This window comes from Symphodus melops (genome assembly GCF_947650265.1).
Source record: "Symphodus melops genome assembly, chromosome: 15".
NCBI classification, from domain to species: Eukaryota; Metazoa; Chordata; class Actinopteri; order Labriformes; family Labridae; genus Symphodus; species Symphodus melops.
The window spans coordinates 3,421,069-3,440,277 of NC_136705.1; the positions used below are offsets into that span (position 1 = coordinate 3,421,069).

General features: G+C 40.6%; 1 long non-coding RNA gene across 2 annotated transcripts in view; it reads right to left on the reverse strand.

Moving 5' to 3' along the window:
* Window positions 1–13,546: 13,546 nt before the first annotated feature.
* Window positions 13,547–19,209, reverse strand: part of LOC306836001 — a 201,543-nt gene continuing 195,880 nt past the window's right edge. For both annotated transcript variants that reach the window (XR_013780724.1, XR_013780725.1), the window contains exons 5-6: window positions 17,267–17,476; window positions 13,547–14,149 (exon numbers count right to left, since the gene is read on the reverse strand). This is a non-coding gene — a long non-coding RNA (uncharacterized lncRNA). The remainder of the gene's footprint in view (window positions 14,150–17,266; window positions 17,477–19,209) is intronic.

Below are 19,209 nucleotides of genomic sequence, written 5' to 3' on the forward strand. Positions count from 1 at the left end.
ACTACCAATCACAGAGCTGGAAAGTAAAGCATAGCCTGCCGAGCATCAGAAGAGACGGGAATCGTGATAGGGTAACAAATTAGCCTCTTTAATTTAACCCTTTACACGCCATGGCAAACGCAAAAGCCATGTTTTAAGGATTTATTTGCTCCAAAACATTTCACTATCCATTTTTAAAACCATCTTAAAACACATTTTTATTCTTTGGCTTTTAACCCAGCATGAGACTCTGTTCTTGTTTTAGTGTTTTATTGTTTTTATTGTTTTAACCCTGTTAGTGTTTTATTTATGTTTTATGTTTGTGCTCTTCATGGATGTACAGCACTTTGTCACAGCTACGGCTGTTTAAAGCGCTTTATAAATAAAGTTGAGTTGAGTTGAGTTGAGTTAAATGTTGATTATGTCAAATTATGAATTGGTAAAATGAAATAAGAATGTATTTATTTATAAACATATATATTTTAAATACCTGCTCACGTTTTGTTTTTTTAAACAAATTCATTTACACAACACTTTAACGGGTGGGTGGTGTTAACAAGCCCGTTCAGAGACACTAATAATAACAGTTATATTAACTTTCTTTGTTTAGCACTTATAAAAACAAGGGTTCACAGAGTTAGTTCACATGTGCAGAAGCATTCATAATAACAAAGCATAATGGTGCATTCATGTGCATTAGCTCAAATATAACCTGTTACAGAGAAATTACACACATATTCTTCCTAGCAGCCTCCTTGTTTCTTGCTGTTGTTACAACATTCGCACTTTCCCAGCTGAAATTACGTGAACACACTGAAGGCGGAAGACCTACTTTCTAACTCACAGACTGCATGGCACCTGAATGCACCATATATAACCAAAAAACACTGGATACAGAAGTGATACCCAAACAACAACAACAGAACCTGAACAGTAAAAGAACCCATATAAAACCCCGACTAAAATATAAACTCAAACATCATAAGAAATCAGGCAAAATAATAACTCATAATAACTGAGAAAGAAGAATGCATGTGCAGTTATACAGCTCTGACAACAGCTGATACCTTATACAGGTTTTTCTGTGGAGGGGGATTCAGTAGCTTCCACGGTGTACAGGAAGTGGCGGGATTGTGTTTATGAGGTTGTGGGATCAAATCGGTGGCAGCATAGACATATTTTTTATATCGGTGACTTTGATGCACTTCTCTGTAATACAGACATTTACCCTACAATATATGAACAGATATGTTGAAACATCTTTAGAAAAAGTTTACTTTTAAACCGTGGCTGTTTTTTATATCGGTGACTTTGATGCACTTCTCTGTAATACAGACATTTACCCTACAATATATGAACAGATATGTTGAAACATCTTTAGAAAAAGTTTACTTTTAAACCGTTTCTGGGCATCTTTTGAATGTTGGCCTTCGACATTTTCTAAACCTCTTTTCAACATCTTTTCATTGGGTGAATGCTTCCTGATCAATACCTTTAACGTGTGGATTGTACTTGATATCATATATTACAAACCAGGGACATTCTACCTTTATTTGCCGAGGTTTTGTCCTTGATCATATGCTATCAGTGAAATTTACTTCTAATATTTTACCCACCACGCAGAGCACTTATTATGGTTATTATAAAACAGTCTGCGGACAGAGATAATCACACAGCTCGGAGACGAACAACAGTCAGAAAAAAGGAGAGAATAGAGAGCAGTATGTCACGTCTGGTAGTTTCTCAGCCCAGCCAACGCCTCCCCACTTACCCCAGACCACATACCAGTCTGGCTCGCCGGCTGTGCCAAGGAGCCCATGCTACTGCATCAAGACTTATCCCTCAAAACTCTGCATGTGTGTCTGTGTGCATGACTGACATTTAGACTCCTCCATTGCCATTTATGTTGGCATCACAGTGTATACCACAGAGGCACAGCGCCTGAGCCAAGTGTTGCTGACGACTCTCTTTATCCATTGCAGTATGTAGGGTTGGTAAAATCACACATACACACACTGAAAAAAGAGCACACATGCACACATAGTGCAGCGATTAAGAATAGCCAACTGGCGCAGATGGCAGTAAAAATATATTTGGAGCCATAAGCCTTGAGGACACTGTAATGAAAACTACCCAAGTAAGAAAACTCAAAGAACGGGGAAAACGGCGCAGTAACACGGAAATTAATAACCAGTATGTTATTATAAGAGTTGATTTTCTCCAGTTTATGAAGTCTCCACTTCTGTTATGCACAAGAGAGCCTTGGGAATGCTCCTGTGTTGTTCCTAAACATGAACTTAATCTTATGTCATTCATTTAACCACAATGAATTAATTCACTCTTAATGAAGTACAGTGTTTGGGATTGGAAATAAGAAAAGACTGAAATAATGTCAGTATGTCATATTCAACTTCAGTCATCATGAAGTTTAAGTGGAACTGTTGGAATTTTATTATTTTGCACCAATAAAGTTGAAAAAAAAGAAAGAAAGAATGATAATTACATGTCTTTCATCTAAAATGTGGGTAAAAGTTCAAATTATGACGTTTACATATGTTGGAGTAATCCCAACATATGTTCCCATGAAAGTTCCCTGATAAGAAAGCGAGACTTTCAAGGGTCAGCTTCAATCCTCTTAAGCTGGTGAGAGCCCGTACATTTGCTCTCTTCTCTTAATCTGCCGTCTTCTGGCAGCCCTGCAGTGTTCTACTGGCTCCTAAAGAGCTGGCCAATCAGAAGGAAGCGGGCATGTGGGAGGGAGGTGGCCTTAAAGAGACATCAACTGGAAGGAACTCGCTAAGATGAGGATATTGAAGGTAACCATCGCTATCTGATAAATATGGATACGTTTTTTAAGGCTGCATCTCGTGCAAAGAAGGGAAATTGTTACCAACATTTTTAAATATTTTCAACCACTAAGATTTTTTTGATGAAAGATTTTGCACTTTGGAAAGAATCATTTTTTAAAGTACTGAACTGGTTTGTCTCTGTGAAAGAAGTGTTTTGTTCAAGTGCAGATTCAGTGTTGGTAACGTTGTGCTTTCATAAGCAGTTCACTGCACTTGTTGTTCCCTTCATCATCTGTGAAAGAAAACACTGTGTCATATTTACACATCCACAATGTGAACTGGCAGCATGAAAAACAAACTTCTTCTTCTCTTGTTGCTTTTCGGTCGAGGACCAGTGTTCAGGTGCATTACCACCCTCAGGTGTCACTTGAGTTTAAAACTACACGTTCTCCAAATAAATGTCTACCCATTGTTGTTGTTGTTTTTTCCCCCAGCGTACATCCCCCACACCACTTAGAAACAACTAGCTATAAACTTTTAGGTCCTGAACCACCAGTTGAGAACCATTGGTTTAAATGGCCTGAAAAAATAAAACAAAAGATCTTTAATACAAGGAAACAGTATGAAGCGCAATATATGAAATATTAAAAAGGAAAAATACTCATTTTGAAAAATAGAAAAATCCTTTTCAATCGAATACATAAATAAATAAAATAAGATAAATTATAAATGAAGAAAATAAAATAAATAAAAAAAACACTATTTATTTTTCAAGCATTTAACATTATTGCTTAACTTAAAATTGATGTGAAACCATTTTTGGAACTGTCCAAAAGTTTTTTTTATTATTCAAACTAAATTAATGATTTTTTGGGTATTTGGTGGAGAAAGACAGGGAGTATGTGAATGCTTGTGTTTGCACGCATAAAAAGAAAACAGCAAAGTAGTGCAGAGTAGAGCCACAGGGCACCTTAACACCCAGGACAAATCCAAAGTGAAACAATAATTCCACTCTACTTCTGTTCTGTCATGTTGAGAAATGTAATTTGAGGCCAGTGAGTTTTGACCCCAAGGCTCTACTGTACACCACGCTTCTTTTATGAACTCAGTGTGTGCGCATGTGGGAGTGTGTGTGTGTGTGTGTGTGTGTGTGTGTGTGAAGGCCAGGCAGACCCCCGGTTATTCTCCGTCCCAATGGTGATTTTAGACAGCTGTGTCCCTTACTTCATCTGCCCTGGAGACACACAGAACACAAACACACACACAAACGTGTTAGCACTGTCTGAACAGCCTTTAATGCTCACCTGCGTGACATGGCCAAACCCTGATAGGCTCTTTGTTGTATATTTGCATAATAAGATGTCAAAATAGAAAGAAAATATTTTCTTAGTTTGCCCTGCTGCACACATTTATTTTGTAAAATGAACACAGAGTCTAATTGGAGAGAAAAGGGAGTGTTTGAAAGCTGATAAAACCAGAAGACACATGTGATACAATTTTGGATCAAGGGATTATTTTTAAAAACACAGGGCAGATTTCACTTCAAGAAAACTACCAATAACTTAACAGGCACATGTGAAGCAGGCTGCAGTAGTAAATGCTTCATGTAGTTGAGCTTGTATCAAGCTTTTCTTTTCTTCTGACTTCTCACATCGACACATTCACACAGTGAAGCCAGAGGCTGCGATGCAAAGTGACCGTCAGAAGTACCTAATCTCATTCATACACACCCATTCGCCACCTGCAAAGCAGTGGGAGCAATTCAAGTTTAAGTGTCTTGCCCAAGGACACATCAGACATGCTGCTGGGAGCTGGGGATCGAGTCCATCATGACCGAGTCTTTGGACCTTTTTGTTCCCATTCAGCAGTCTGTCACACGGCTGTGTAATAGAAGCAGGTGATGTGCGAAAGGCTGGTCATTTGATTCATTTTTCCATGTATTACTCATCTCTTGTTGTCTGACCATCTTCATTCTATGTGTCTTATTAGCTTGTTCTGTCTGTCCGTGTGTGTGTGTGTGTGTGTGTGTGTGTGTGTGTGTGTGTGTGTGGCTGTTTGGTCTAGACAGGGGACTCTGTGTGATCTGGGGCCAGGCAGGGTCTTGCTATGGTTAGTAAGGTCACGGCAAGCCAAGTTACTGCCTAATTAGATTACTGCATACATCCTGCTTAGAAGCTGCAACAACACACACACACACACACACACACACACACACACACACACACACAGGGAAACACACAACTCACTCAGTGATGGAGCAAATGCACAGAACAGAAGCCCTTGCACACACATGCACTCTCACACACACTCCTCCTCCTTTATCGAGCCGTGTGTGTGCGCATGTGTGTTTGTGTGTGAGGACAGGAAGAGAGCGGCCCCAGCTGCAGCTGACCCTTTAAAAGGCCTTGACCGGAGTATAGCCCAGGAACATCTGCAGGTCACACACAGCCACACAAATGTACACACTTCCACGGCATGAATGACACTTCCTGTTCATATTCTGAAGAACAGTGGATCTGAGCACGCTTTGATCTTTTCAGACATTCATTCATTTGCTGCCTGTTCTTCACACTGACATACTTCTCTAACTGAAATACCTTGTGTACGGTTTGTTATCGCTGGTCAACCTTGTCGGAGGCAATTCTCTTTCAAAATAAGAAGAAGAAGAAAGAGGAGGAAAAACACACTAATAAACCATCTTTAAACATTGAAATTGATCGAGGAAAACGCGAGGAAGTGTCTGAGGAAGCAGCGGAGCAATGAAGCACAGCAGCAGGAATGTAAGAGAAGACAAAAAAAAGTGAAAATATATTAACATGAGGCAGACGACACCTGCTCAAGAACACAGTGGCAACCAATGTTGCTTTTTCACATGGACACCATCTGGAGGGCTGAAATGGCTGAGAAGTGACAGAGCTGCGTCTATATTTTATAATTAAAGAAAACCAAGCAGCAAGGAGAAGATTTGATACAACCTGGTTTCCTTTTTTTGTTTTGTTTTGACTGCTATTTCTATAAAATAAAGTTATATGGGCAAAAGGCTTGTTTTTTTTTTCGTGATCTAACTTTAAACCTTTTCAGTGGTTATTATGCCTGGACTGAAAATGTTCCTATAATTTTCTCTTTTTTTGGTTTCTATGGTGAACATTTCTCTCCGCCTTTTAAGAGCTGGTTTGGATGGATTTCTTGTAACTACATTTAAAAAAAAAAAAAAAACTTTTCATAAAATGTAACTTTTGTCTGTAATTGTAATTTGTCTTGCTTCATGATAAGCCCAGGGAAGAGAAGAAGTAGATGCAGAGCAGCAGCAAGAGATACGATTTTAATAACCAACAACTTCCTGTCCATTAAACACGACCCTCTTTCTGATGAGCTCCTGTCTCGCCTTGCCCTCTTTCTTCATCCCTCCTTCTGCCGCACGCTGCAGGACAAGCCTTCCTTAATTGTTGCTGTAATCAGTGTGATTCATATTGCCTCATTAATATGCCTGTTGTTCACACAATCTTCCCACATGTCTCTCTCCTCACGAATGCATCCCTTCCGTCTTGCTTCTCTCCGTCTCCTCACCGCTCTATTTATCGCTCAATCCGCAGTCCCTTTTCCCCTCTTTTCTACCATTTCCATCTATTTATTTCTCCCACTTACATGACCCCCTCCCTCCCTCTTCTTGTTCACTGATCACACATAAATTAACATTGAAGGCTTCCGTAATTGCTTATGTAAAAACTCACACTAATGCACACAGCGCTCCCTATTTAACGGGTCTAATTTTATCCCCCTTCTCCGTATCACCCGCCCCACTAATACACATGGTTTTTATGCTAAATGATTGATGTCTCACCATACCACATTTTCCACTTCATTAATAAAAAATGGTGTCTTTATTTATTAATGGGTAATATACATATACATGTATTTATGATTCAATTAGGACAGCGATGGAACTGCAGTTGGAATCTATAAGAGGGAATTGACTGTGTAGACTTAAAGATCTAAGTGCTTGGTAATGTATCTGTATCGGGGCATTGCTACTCTCGCTTTGGGAGACATGATAGCATTGTATGGCTCGGAGCGCTGCGCATTAATACATGTGCACACAGTTTAACTCGAAGTCATAGTGTCAGGAGTGAGGAGCTACAAACAGGACTACATTTAGTTTGAATGAAGCTGAGAAAAAAGATTGAATGGGGTATTTACATTTTAGAGTTAAATAAAGTCAATGAAAGTTGCCAATTTATAACAAATGTTATCTTGAGATGATTTACAAAAGAGCAGGTTGACACCTCACTCTTTGTTAGGTTACAAAATAACAGTCCCGTGGTGGTGGCTGGGCGTCAGAGCCCGATCACCTTGCTAATTAATGGCGAGCTCCGTCTACATGAGAGCTTGGTTTCTGCTGGAGGATCAAAGCTGTCTGGACTTCTAACACACTCACTCTCCATTTCTTAACTCAACGATTTTTTTTTTTTACTTGAGGAATTACACGCATGACCTGCATGTGTACATCGCATGTGAGTCTCAAGTGTAACACATCTTTGGCGATAACTCTACTACAATACAACAATAATTAACCATGACTCATCATAATCAACAATATCTCAGTCCAGCAACTTCTTTGTTTTTTATTTTTTCGGATTTTATCCCGTAGAGATGATCAGAGAATGTATTAAACCGGATGATATAGTTGGTAATTACATGGATTATACCAGTGTTTGTCCATGTGGGGTTCCCAACCCCCCGGAGACAACATTGTGACCGCCAAGTAGAAGCTTGGCAGTCACAATGTTGAAAATGGAAATAGTATAATAATCAATTGATAACATTATTTGTGACACCTAATTTAAATGTTTAGATATTTTTAATCAGTGCATATCAAAATCTATTTGGGTTTTCTCTATGCCAATCTTTTAATGAAAAAAATGAGAAGTCTTGCAATAGAGGGTCCCAGCCAGGAGCTAATGCTTTACTGCAGTTCTTTAGCATGGTAAGGTCTGGAACGAAAGCTTTTCTCCTCCACCAGTTCATTCATGGCATCATTACATGCCACCTTCCATTTTCAAATTACCACAGAGTCTTTGCAGTTTTCTCATCTTCTTCATCCCATCAGTCTTAAAATTACATCATCAGCCATCTTCCCATCATTCCCAGTCTTCAAAGTTTGGTTATTTCTTCAGCCACGGGTGACATCTTTGTTGTTAGATCAGCTTCTTCATCCCATCAGCTTCAGATGACATCATTAGCTCACACTTACACCACCAGTGAATGGACTTCCCCGTGGAAGCTGTCTTGTTGCTGCATTGTGCAGATATCTTCGATCACCATATTGCCCTCCCTGATAAAAAACAATGATAAAGTTCCAGGTTTGTTTTCCCTCTCATATTTCAAGGCTTTTAGAGCATGCTCAGTAGAGTCCTTCTTACTCTGAGCAAACTTTAAAGTTGTGTTTGGACCCTGCACACATACAAAGGATAAAATCGTTCTCTGAAATGAGTAGAAAAAACAATCTATACAGTGAGATATATTCCTTTGATAATATGATCCCTCTTTTTTTGAAGTAATATCTAACAACTTCCCCTTCGAACACAAATCACACACTTATTCCCACACGCATAAACAACAGCTTTAGCAGCCTCGTAAATCAAGTTCCAAGGAGGACACTCATTTGCCTGAACCGTTACTGTTGGCCAGTGCTGCCTGCTAAATTAGCCTTTATTAGCACGTCTTTATTGTGAATGTGTGTAAGTGCGAGTGTGTGCATCTGACCACTAACCTAATAGAAGTCAGTATAACCCTGCTGGCGGGGAGCGTGCAGCGGCAGGGCTAATAGAAAGATAATGAGTCCGTCCATACTCACGCCTCTATTAAATCTCTCCTTAATACTCTCTCCCTGGAACAGCGGGTGTATTAGTGCCCGCTCCTCCTTTTATGACTGCAGCTTTATGAGAAAAGTGAACCGTCAATGAATGTTCATGGTCCAAAAGAGCTAAATACTCAGAAAACTGTTTCTGTTTACAGTGAGACTAGAAGAGTCTCCACGGCTGAGAGGAGTCTACTTACATCCACCTCCAAATGACTGAACGCTAACGTGCCATATCCTGGATATAAAAATCCAGAACAAATAAAAAGCTTGAGGCTTGGGTTATTAACTCTAAACTAGAGAAATAATTCAATCAAAAAAAATAATTCTACAACAGACATTGTTTGTTTGATGCGTTGCTTTTTTTTTATGGCTTTAATTTAGAGGTAGGACTGTGGAGCCAGAAACCAGAGGAAGAGAGAGAGAGAGGGGAAGGACATGCAGGAAAAGAGCCACAGCTCAGATTTGAGTCAGGCCGCCAACTCTCGAGGACTACAGTCTTTGCACATGGAACAGGTGCACTAACCACGAGGCTCCCCGGCGTCCCATACAACTGACATTGTTACCCTTACATTTGCAGGTCACTTTGTGAGAGATTTAAAAAGTCAAACACAGTGACAGAATCTGAATTTCATGACACATAAAACTTGCCTTTTTGTGAACAAAACGCCTCAAAAGCATAAAGGAAGCAAAAGGTACAACTTACACTTTAAAGAAATGTAAATAAGACAAAGTAGCCTATAATTATTGAATGAAACATTTATGTTTGTTAGTGTGACAGCTGTGCATGTTGTATGAATATGCAGGATGTTGTCAGGGAGTGTGCACAAGTTTAAACAGTCTTGAAACAAATCATAAATCCAAGATTTGGATATAAAAAATGCATTCAAAACAAAAATGCATAGTGCACACGCCCCATGTACGCAGGTTCAAATCCCGCATGTCGTGCCACTCTCTCTCCCGCATAAATTCATTCATAAATTAAAGAGAGAGAGAGAGAGAGAGAGAGAGAGAGAGAGAGAGAGAGAGAGAGCCACCTTCGGGGGGGGGGGGGGGGGGCTTTATGCCCTCAGAGCAACGGGCCCAGGTGCTCTAAACTGGACCAGCCAAATCCTCATCAATCATCATCACCAATCATTATTTGTATAAGAAGTGTTTTCTCAGATGCTTTACAAAAGAGCATAGGGATCATATGGAAGGATATGAATATGGCAGGAAGGATTTCCCCTCTGTATTTCTCACGTGCTTGCTGCTGAGGTGGGTCAGAGCAGCCCGTGCATGTTGTTAGGACGGCACAGAACCAAATCAAGAATAGCCTGTGTTTGAACTAAAGAAGTGACCGTCACAGTGTGTTTGTGGTAATAATGGAGGTCTGCGGTACAGAAGAGGAGGCTTAAGATGGACAGAAGATACAGATCGTCACCTACTTATACGAGATGCATAATGAAAATATTAGACACGTATAACGCAATCTGCTGCTGCATAAACATGAAAAGAAATTCATATAATTAAAACATTGAATCTGCAACTGTATGACTCAAAAAAAGTTTAAAAAAAGTTAAAACATGCTTTCAGTGGCTGCAACTAAACCAACATAACTTTAACAGCAAACCTTTGTTTCAACTGACATTTTAAAACTACTGTATTCTTCTTGTCCAAGTTTTTTTTTTTTTACTTCCCACACATTCAACATTTCCAGTAAATGGATTTGTCACCCCCTGATTTAAAGACCTTGGTGAAGCTTTGTGGTCCTTTTTTTTTTTTTTTATGTTAGCGATTCTTTAGCACTGATTTACAGCACAAAACATTTGCACGTATTCACTCTTTGTGTCTCTTTAAAACTCACACGTACGGAAGCTAGAATACAAACACTGCATGGAGGGAAGCTCACAAACACATATCGGAGAGTAAGTTATTAAGATACAGTATGGGTTTGGGCTGAGGATAATGTGATGTCACCTCTAATATCAAGGTAGAGACACAATGTCCCTGCCAGTGCCTTTCCCTTTACATGTAAAAACAGCGGCGGAGGCGCATATGAATGACAATGCGGCTTGTGTCAGTGCAGGCTGACTTATTGGAGATGTATAGTGCAGGCCAGGGCAGCTTCATTCACTTCGCTGTTATTTACCCCTTTTTTCTATTACCAGTGCATTTTTATTGCACACAGAATCGGGAAGATGTAATTGCCTACCAGGTATCTGCTTGCATTATCAGGCCTGGGATGGCATTAACTATAAATAGATAAAGGACATTATGCAGCCATATTGTGTCTGTTGTGTGTGTGTGTGTGTGTGTGTGTGTGTGTGTGGGAGGGAAGGAGGGAGGAGTGTGGGTTGGTGGGTGGGTGATAGGGCCAATGTGAATTTTTGAAAGTGTATTTACTTGTGTGTGTGTGTTTTTGTGTGTGTCTGTGTGTGTCTGTGTGGTTATGCGTGTTATTTGATTTATTCAAAGCACACAGTGTGTGGTTTATGACAGATAGGATATACAAATCTATTGTGAGGTTAGAATTAGATATTTGACCAGACAATGGGATAAGCTGCATTTCCAGAAGTGACCCGCATAAACCTTGGGTGTATATGGATAGTGTATAGACACTGCTTGTGTTTGTGTGTATCATTGGAAGTGCTCGACAACATAATTCACAGTGCAATTTAAGTTTCTTTGCATTGAAACGAGATGTCTGCTGTGTGCAAAACTGCATTTTTCAAGCGAGTCCAGCAGGGAGAGTAACAACAAAAGTCTCTTTTCTTTCTTTTCTCCCGTCTCTCTCTCGCTCTCTCTCTCTCTCTCTCTCTCTCTCTATGTCTGCTTCAGTCTGGCTATGTGGGCACAGACAAAGTCAAACTGCTGCTCGCACATATTTGGGCGGCTATTTAATTAAAAGTGGATTACAAGAGTGTTGGGTAAACAAAGATCAGATTAACAAATAGGCCGTCGCTGCTTTCCCATTTGCTAATGCAAATTTGACTTGACGATGGGATTGGTCGTGCAGAAGAACGGCTCCGCCACTCCGACGGAATATTAAGACCCGGTCTGGAGCTCAAGTTAAGTCGGGACGACTCGCAGAAGTTGGCTAAGCCCCCATCCTTATGCCCAGTGTGTGTGTTTGGGTGTGTGTGTGTGTGTGTGTGTGTGTGCATGAATGTGTGAGTGTATTGCATCTCATGACAACTATTCTTCATTTCTTATCTCCAAGGTGTGGCTCTTGGATCAAATGATGCCGTTTATGCAGCAGATGATTAACCACAGAGATGGGCTTTGTCTTTTTTTTTTTTTTTCAAATCTAAAAATATTCAAAGGCAGAAACACAAATTAGGCTGCAAACACATTATTTTATGTGCATCTATCCAAATATTTGACAATCATAACGAGCAGTGGAGTTCTCCACTGTAACTAGGAAGAGGCCAATAACTAACTGACAAAAGAGCTATTCCAGAAAAGGTCAAACTGGTCCCTATGATTGAGTTCAAAATGACTAATAGGTACAACAATGTTTGGCTGTTCTTTAATAGATTTAGACAATCAGCCCTCCCCAAATGGGCTGCAATGACTGTACCAGCCCAGAATCATGGGATCAACAAACATCATGAAGTAAGTTTGTTTTGTTAAAAATAACATTCCTTTGAAAAGTAAAATTTTTGGATGAATATTTTAATGTTGAACTTCCCAAAAATCCTAATCCAGATAAGAGTAGTTGCTGAATAGACAGAAGCCTAACTGTTAAGTTCTGTAACATTGAATTTCATTGGGGATATTTATTTCATTCTGCCCTTAAAAAATGCATCTCAGGCTGAAAACAAAATCTGACTCCTCCACTTGTATTGGCAGATCCACACATGGCTCTGATCCTAGCCTCAATCATCTCCCCTAAGCCTCAACACAAACTCTTTGTTTGGTGGAGCCTGATGAGGGCCATGTGCAGCCTCTCCAGACAGGGTCTGTTTCGGGCAACAAAGTTGTCACTTCTGCTCAACCAAAAAGTAATCAGAGTACAACGATGTGCCAATGGGAGCAAATGTTGTAACCTTCGTTCTGATCTTCAGTGTTAACATATAAGTCAATGTGCATCCACTCAATACATGCAGGCTTACAAGGTAAACACTGATCGCAAATGTCATGACACTAATCATATTTTTTTTCCTGCCCAGAAGCCACACTGGCAACTTTGTGCTGGCATGCTAATAGTTGTTTATCATAGTTAACAAGAAGTACAGCTGGTGCTGCTGAAAAGTATTTGTTTGAGGTTTTGGACACATTTTTCCCAATGGGGCTGCCATTTCAACTTCCGGGGATCAATAAAAGTACAAATTAAATGGTGAAAATGACAACGATAAGACGCCCAGAACAACTGTTTCAGCTGTCCGGCAAATGCAGAGTCAGGATACTTAGCACAGCACACATAGAGTTCCTGATAAAGAAGGTTCTGGATGAATCAAACCAATCGAAGTGTCTTTTGGTGGTTCAGAAATCAGATTTTTCCAAGGTTTGATGTGCCAATTCGAATTTTTTTTTCCGTGTGTGTCTATCTATCTGTCAACCTATTTGTATATCTTTTCGAACAGTTTCGGCATCTCAGTCTTTATTACTTTATTGACTTTTAATGTTTGTCCATGTCATTGTTTGTCAATTGTTCTGCCTGTGACTGACGACATGAGCTGCTGGATAGCTGAATTTCCACAAGGGAATGAATAACGTATCTATCTGTCTTATCCATCATTCCATCTTTTACTTGCCTTACAGTCTCAGTTTTGGACATGAGTTGACCTTGCTGTGATAGACTATCACTGCGTTCATTGCTCTTTTTCAGGACACCTCTCACCTCCCCGGTCGCAGGAGATTGAGAGAAACAGACAAATGAAGTGGAGTCTGAGAAGGAAGGATGGATTTATTGACATGAAGCTCAGCCTCAGGTCGATGCATCAGAGTCTGGATCATGGTTGTTGATGAGGCCTCTGGGTGTCAGGGATAACTTCATACAGGCCGTTGACCATTCAGCACTGTCTGATCTACACCCGCCACTCCTGGTCTTCCTTAAAAAGATTTTCAAACGGTGAAACTCCTTAAAATCACAATTTTCTGGGAAAATTTACCTCAAATGACATTATGTTGTGATTTGTCCTTACATCTCTAAATGTAGGTCATTGTATTTCGGAAGTATGGTGGTCTCAAAAAGAAACAAAAAGTTTGTACATTCTTAGTGGGATTTATACAAAATACACAAGTATATCATCAATTTATAATGCAAAGTTGTTTGGAAAATCCAGCCCTGTGTCTCTGCTGTGGATCACAGAGCTTAGCTTGGCTGTGAGAGGCTCATATGAAAAGGTCAGGGACCAGTGTTGCACAGAGGGAGGGCTAAATGTGTTGAATAATACAGTAGACGATGTTATGGGGGCCACAGGACGCCTCGTCCCACGATGCTTACATGCTTCGTTCTTATTTTAGTCTCTGGCAGAACAGGGATAGTCCATCTGTAAGAGTCGCCCTGCACAGTCCCGGAGAGCAGCACCGGAGCTTTCTGCAAGGACAGGACAAGACACAAAGAATTCAGGAGCAGCAGAAGCCTGACATGAAATGCCAGGGAGAGGAGGAGGGACAGGCAGGAAAAGGAGGACAGGATGAAGAGAAGGAAAAACAAAGACAAAACTCAAATAAACAAAAAGGAGAGGAAGAGGTGGAATATGTAAGAGAGAGAGAACAATTTGAGAGAACTTTAAAGAAATATTAATAGTTATAGAATCCTTGGTTTTTATTTCTTTTATATAAATGGATCTACATGAGTGAACTGAAGAGCTAAGAATTAAGGGTGCTGACAGAAGGTCAGGACCCGCTGAATTTAGATTTTTTTTTACATGAAAAGCGACACGATATTAAGATTCCAACCAAAACGTTGGATGGAATAAAATGATAACGCTCCATGTCTGTATTAAGTGTTTGTTTACTTAAAGAGTAAATTCCCCTTACCAGCTGATCACCTGAGCAGGAAAGCAGAAGGAGAGGGTGTGCAGTTACCACCAACTCTCAATAGCTGCTATAAATGTTACTGTAAGAGCATGAGGCTATTTGGGCCAATGTGAATTTGATGTTTTTTGGCAAAGAGGCTCATTTGCATAGAGATGGGGTAAACTCTGTTGTGGGTCTTATCTTACACACCCCTTCCCATGTGGCCACTTTCCTCTGACTAGCCCTGCAACGGCAAGGGAGTCTTAGGTGGGCGTGTCCTTTATAAAGCCGTCGAGGTAGGCGTGTCCTACAACTTTGCACTATGCTTTGCTCTATTAAGTTGGCAGAACCTGATGTTATCGTGATTCGATTAGAAATCGAAAGAGTTTTTCATGACAGTTAAAAAATAGAATATTCAAATCTAGGAAATAAAAAAAGCAATAAGCATACGCTGCACCCGTTAAGAATCATGACGTTTGGGTGATAAATGGAAACTTCAACATTAAAATAAACATAAAAAATACAAGTGAAGGGTGAAGGGATATCTAAAAGTCTTGAATTCTGTCAACAGTGTGTGGGATAAAATGCATGGTTGTGGTTGCACAACAGGCCTGCAGGCCTTTGAGAAGGGCCAGAGGGGACAACATCAACAAGATACAAACCACATAAACCCACATACATCTTTACTTAAGTACGTTAAATAAAAAGGGGAAAAGGAGTTGAAGTGACGAGTTTGAGGACAAAAGAGAAAGGGACAGGGAGGGAGAATGCAGGAACGAGAAGAAGAAGGTTAGAGGGGAGAGAGGGCAGGCCAGGCTACTGCTGCCTGTCATACTCTGTCATAGTCACTGTGTGTGTGTGTGTGTGTGTGTGTGTGTGTGTGTGTGTGTGTGTGTGTGTGTGTGTGTGTGTGTGTGTGTGTGTGTGTGTGTGTGTTACTGTTGGACATTAAATGTTACTTGCAGCGATGTTCCATTCCTCTCAAATCCATGTACGTGTGTGATGTGAGTGTGTGCATGTGTGTGTGTGTGTGTGTGTGTTTGTGTGTCTGGTTTGGGCTGAGGGCACCAGACGGGCAGGAGGGTAATTTGGTTTGGCACTAATGCACGGCCGAGGATCTTTGCTCTGGGTGAGAAAAATGTCTCTCTCACACACACACTCGCACACTTTTTCTAATATTATCTAAATGTGAGCGGACGGTTCACAGAAGCTCTGCTACTTCCTGTTGTACATCGAGGCCTCTTAGAGTCCCACTGTACATGTACCCATGTAGACATGGCCTCACTTGCACTTATTCACAGTATACAGAACAATCAGCAGAGGTCACTAAACTGGGTTAGAAACATAAAATGGTGCCATCGACCGACTTGTTTTCATCGATTCACGGCTCCTCGACCCATGAACTCTGATCTTACGATGTTAACCTTGTTTACTAGTTTTGATTGGTTAATCTTTACACCCCCAGTGCTTTACATGTTAATGTTTTAAGAATCATCTGTCGGTGTACTATGAAAAAATGTTTCTAAGTGCAAGTTTGTTTTATAGGCAACACATGCTTCAACATATGACAGTCCAGGTCTCTGCTGCAGTCAGGGTAACACAAATGGATTTGCAACAAGGATGGAAATACAAAATTAAGCAGTTAAATTAAAGTGTGGAGGTGATAATCAGTAGTGTTGTGTGTCTGCAGGTATACGCAGAGTATACAAACATATTCTTCAGTCTCCATAGGTTAAACCCACTTCTTGATTGACACTATTCAATAATATGTTGCTATTTATATCCTCGGATGGTGAAGGGATGACAATCCATATGTCGTCTCTAATTGGCTCGTACACACTAACTAAATATGCAACTGTAGTCAGTTACATGTCGCTGTTATACTCTGTTGGATGGACCACTACACAAACAAACTTTAAGGGGAAAGGATGAAGAGTTTAACTTTAGTCAACCCCAATCATCATTCTCAATTGATTTAGTATTGATTTTGTTTGTTGATTTTGAGAATCAAACCCCTCTCTCATGGTTAAGCCCAACGCTTGTTATATCAAACAGCTTTTTGCTCGAGCTGCAATGGCCTGATTCCTGCGTTGTTGAGATTTGTTGTGTTAGCAGGCTAACGTTAGCACACTTTGGTTTACTCGTAGCTTCATATGGCACATACATTGACTTGGAATGGCTGTGATCTAAAGACACTTACATGACATCCAAATAAGCACTGAATAGACTATGTTCTTCTTCTTTTCTCTAGTCCTTGACAAAAATGCCTCTATATGCAAAGCCAGACCGTCCACATGATGTAAACACGGCCCTACTACAATATAGCTGCCGGGACATGGGATTCTCACTTATTGTAGTCAGTCTAGACTCAGAGACACATTTACAGAGGATATACTTCAATTCTTTTGTATTTATGTGTGAAATGTAAAGTTAATTTAAAGCTAAATCTGAAAACAGTTATTCAAAAAACTTTATCTAGCCTGCTGGTAATGACAGAAACAGAAGGGGTAGCTAGTTCATCATACTTTCAAGCCCAATCCTGTGTGTTGTAAGCGAGAGCAGGCTGGATAAACGTGTCGTTGAGGGTTCGGGATACATGTTTCTGTAGGTGTAGATGGGATTGTAAATGTGTGTATGTGTGTTTTTATCATACACTTTAATTTGGGCAGGCGACTGTATGACGGCCTCACACCTTGTCACAGTGGTTCTTCATCCTCCGCCTCCTCCCATCCGCTCACACCACCAGCAGGGGCGATTATAGCCTCGCCACCATCACCCTATTTACACCTTACACTGCCACCAATTACCAGGCTTTGACACCTGAGCTGTCAACCCTGAGGGGAGTGGGTTGGTGGGTGATGGGGGCAGCTTCACACCCTTGGCCACACTGTCACAGCCTTACCTGTGAAAAGATACACAGAGATGGGAGGGGCTAAGCAGGGTTAAAACATTTGATGGTTATATCCATTTCAACTGCTTCAAAGAAAACACATATGTTGAGGAGAAAACCAATTTAAATATGTGTGTTGTTTAAACATTGATATTTTTAGTCTCAGGAACCATGCAAGTACTTTACATTCATTTTAAAATGATTATTTTGGGGTCACAAAAGTGAATAGAAAGTGGAATGGCAAGGACAGTCTGCTATAATTCAAGTGCTATTGGGCAGCTTTGACTCAGTGGTTGGTCGAAAGGTTTGAGGTTCGATCACCAGCTACATGACTACACATGACCCTAAGTTGCTCATGCTGCAACAGGCCACACCTACTCATGAACACCCATTCACACACTGATGGTCACAGTGTCACTGGTCACACAGCTTTTGTTCATATTGAACCCGATGAAAACAACATGCAATATCCACATTGATAACCACTGTATATATACCAGTAAGTGTAAACATTGTTTTTATGTTCCATGTTTAAGTCATTTGTGCTTGTACATATCTTATTATTCCACCTGCTACCTATTGCTTATTTTAGTATCCGTATTCTATTTTTTTTTACAGTTTAAATACTGAGCTGTGTTTTTGAGCAATGGTAACAACCTAATTCCTCCCTAGGATGGCAGAGGCAGCTATGTAAAGTGACCATCAGGAGTTCATACACCACAGACGAAGCAGCAGAAACAACTTGGGGTTATGTGTCTTGCCCAAGAACCCATTGGACCTGCAGGAGACGGGGGATTGAACTCTTTATACCCTTGGGTTGAGAGACGACTGAGCCCCTCATAGTACCGGGACAGCCACCCTTAGTAGCCTTTTTTTAACCCAAATCACCAGAGACTGGATGACTGATGCATTTGCCTTAAGAGAATGAGATTTTCCTTTGGTGAGTTTACATTGCAGAGAGTTGACAGCATGTCTTGTTTTGTGCAGATGCTTCAGGCTTCCTTGTATGTGTGTAAAAGTGGCCTAAGGATGTGAACACATCTGTATTGGAAACATTTAAAATAAGAATGTCTTGAATTATAAATGATCAGTTTGATGAATCATCCTTGCAGCCTCCCTTATTCCAGGTAATACTGCCAAGATTAAGTTCGTTATCTACAAATTACTTTTTCATAGTTGTAAGTTTAAACACTGAATGAGATGAGAGCTTGTTTCTTTAATGCAGTGTGTTCTTGTGTGTGTGTGTGTGTGTGTGTGTGTGTGTGTGTGTGTGTACGTGGAGATGTGCTGCACAGAGAGGTGAGTGTGGTCCGCTCTGTGAAAAGGTGGGACAGAGGGCTCGGCCCGGAGCACGGCTATGATTAATAGACACACACACAAACGTACACAATCCTCTCTCCTTTCCGTCCCATACTCAGGTCACGTCTTTTTAACCCCCTGTAACACACTGACACACACTCTCACTTAAAGGCACACACACCTGGCCAGGCCTGTGTGGAACAGTCAAGATGTTTTTTGCACACAGGGGAGGGGTGCAGTAATCCTCGGCTGCACTATGTCACACTCAAACAGGACATTGGTGAGTGTGTGTGTGTGTGTGTGTGTGTGTGTCTGTGTGTTAATGAGCTGACCTGTTTGGTCCACCTGCTCTCCCCAGCTGGCCGGCTTGAGATGGAGTCTGATGCTGTAAATATCTAGAGGAGGCTCCGTTGGGCTTTACTGCTCCTCCCTCCATTCATGTCCTT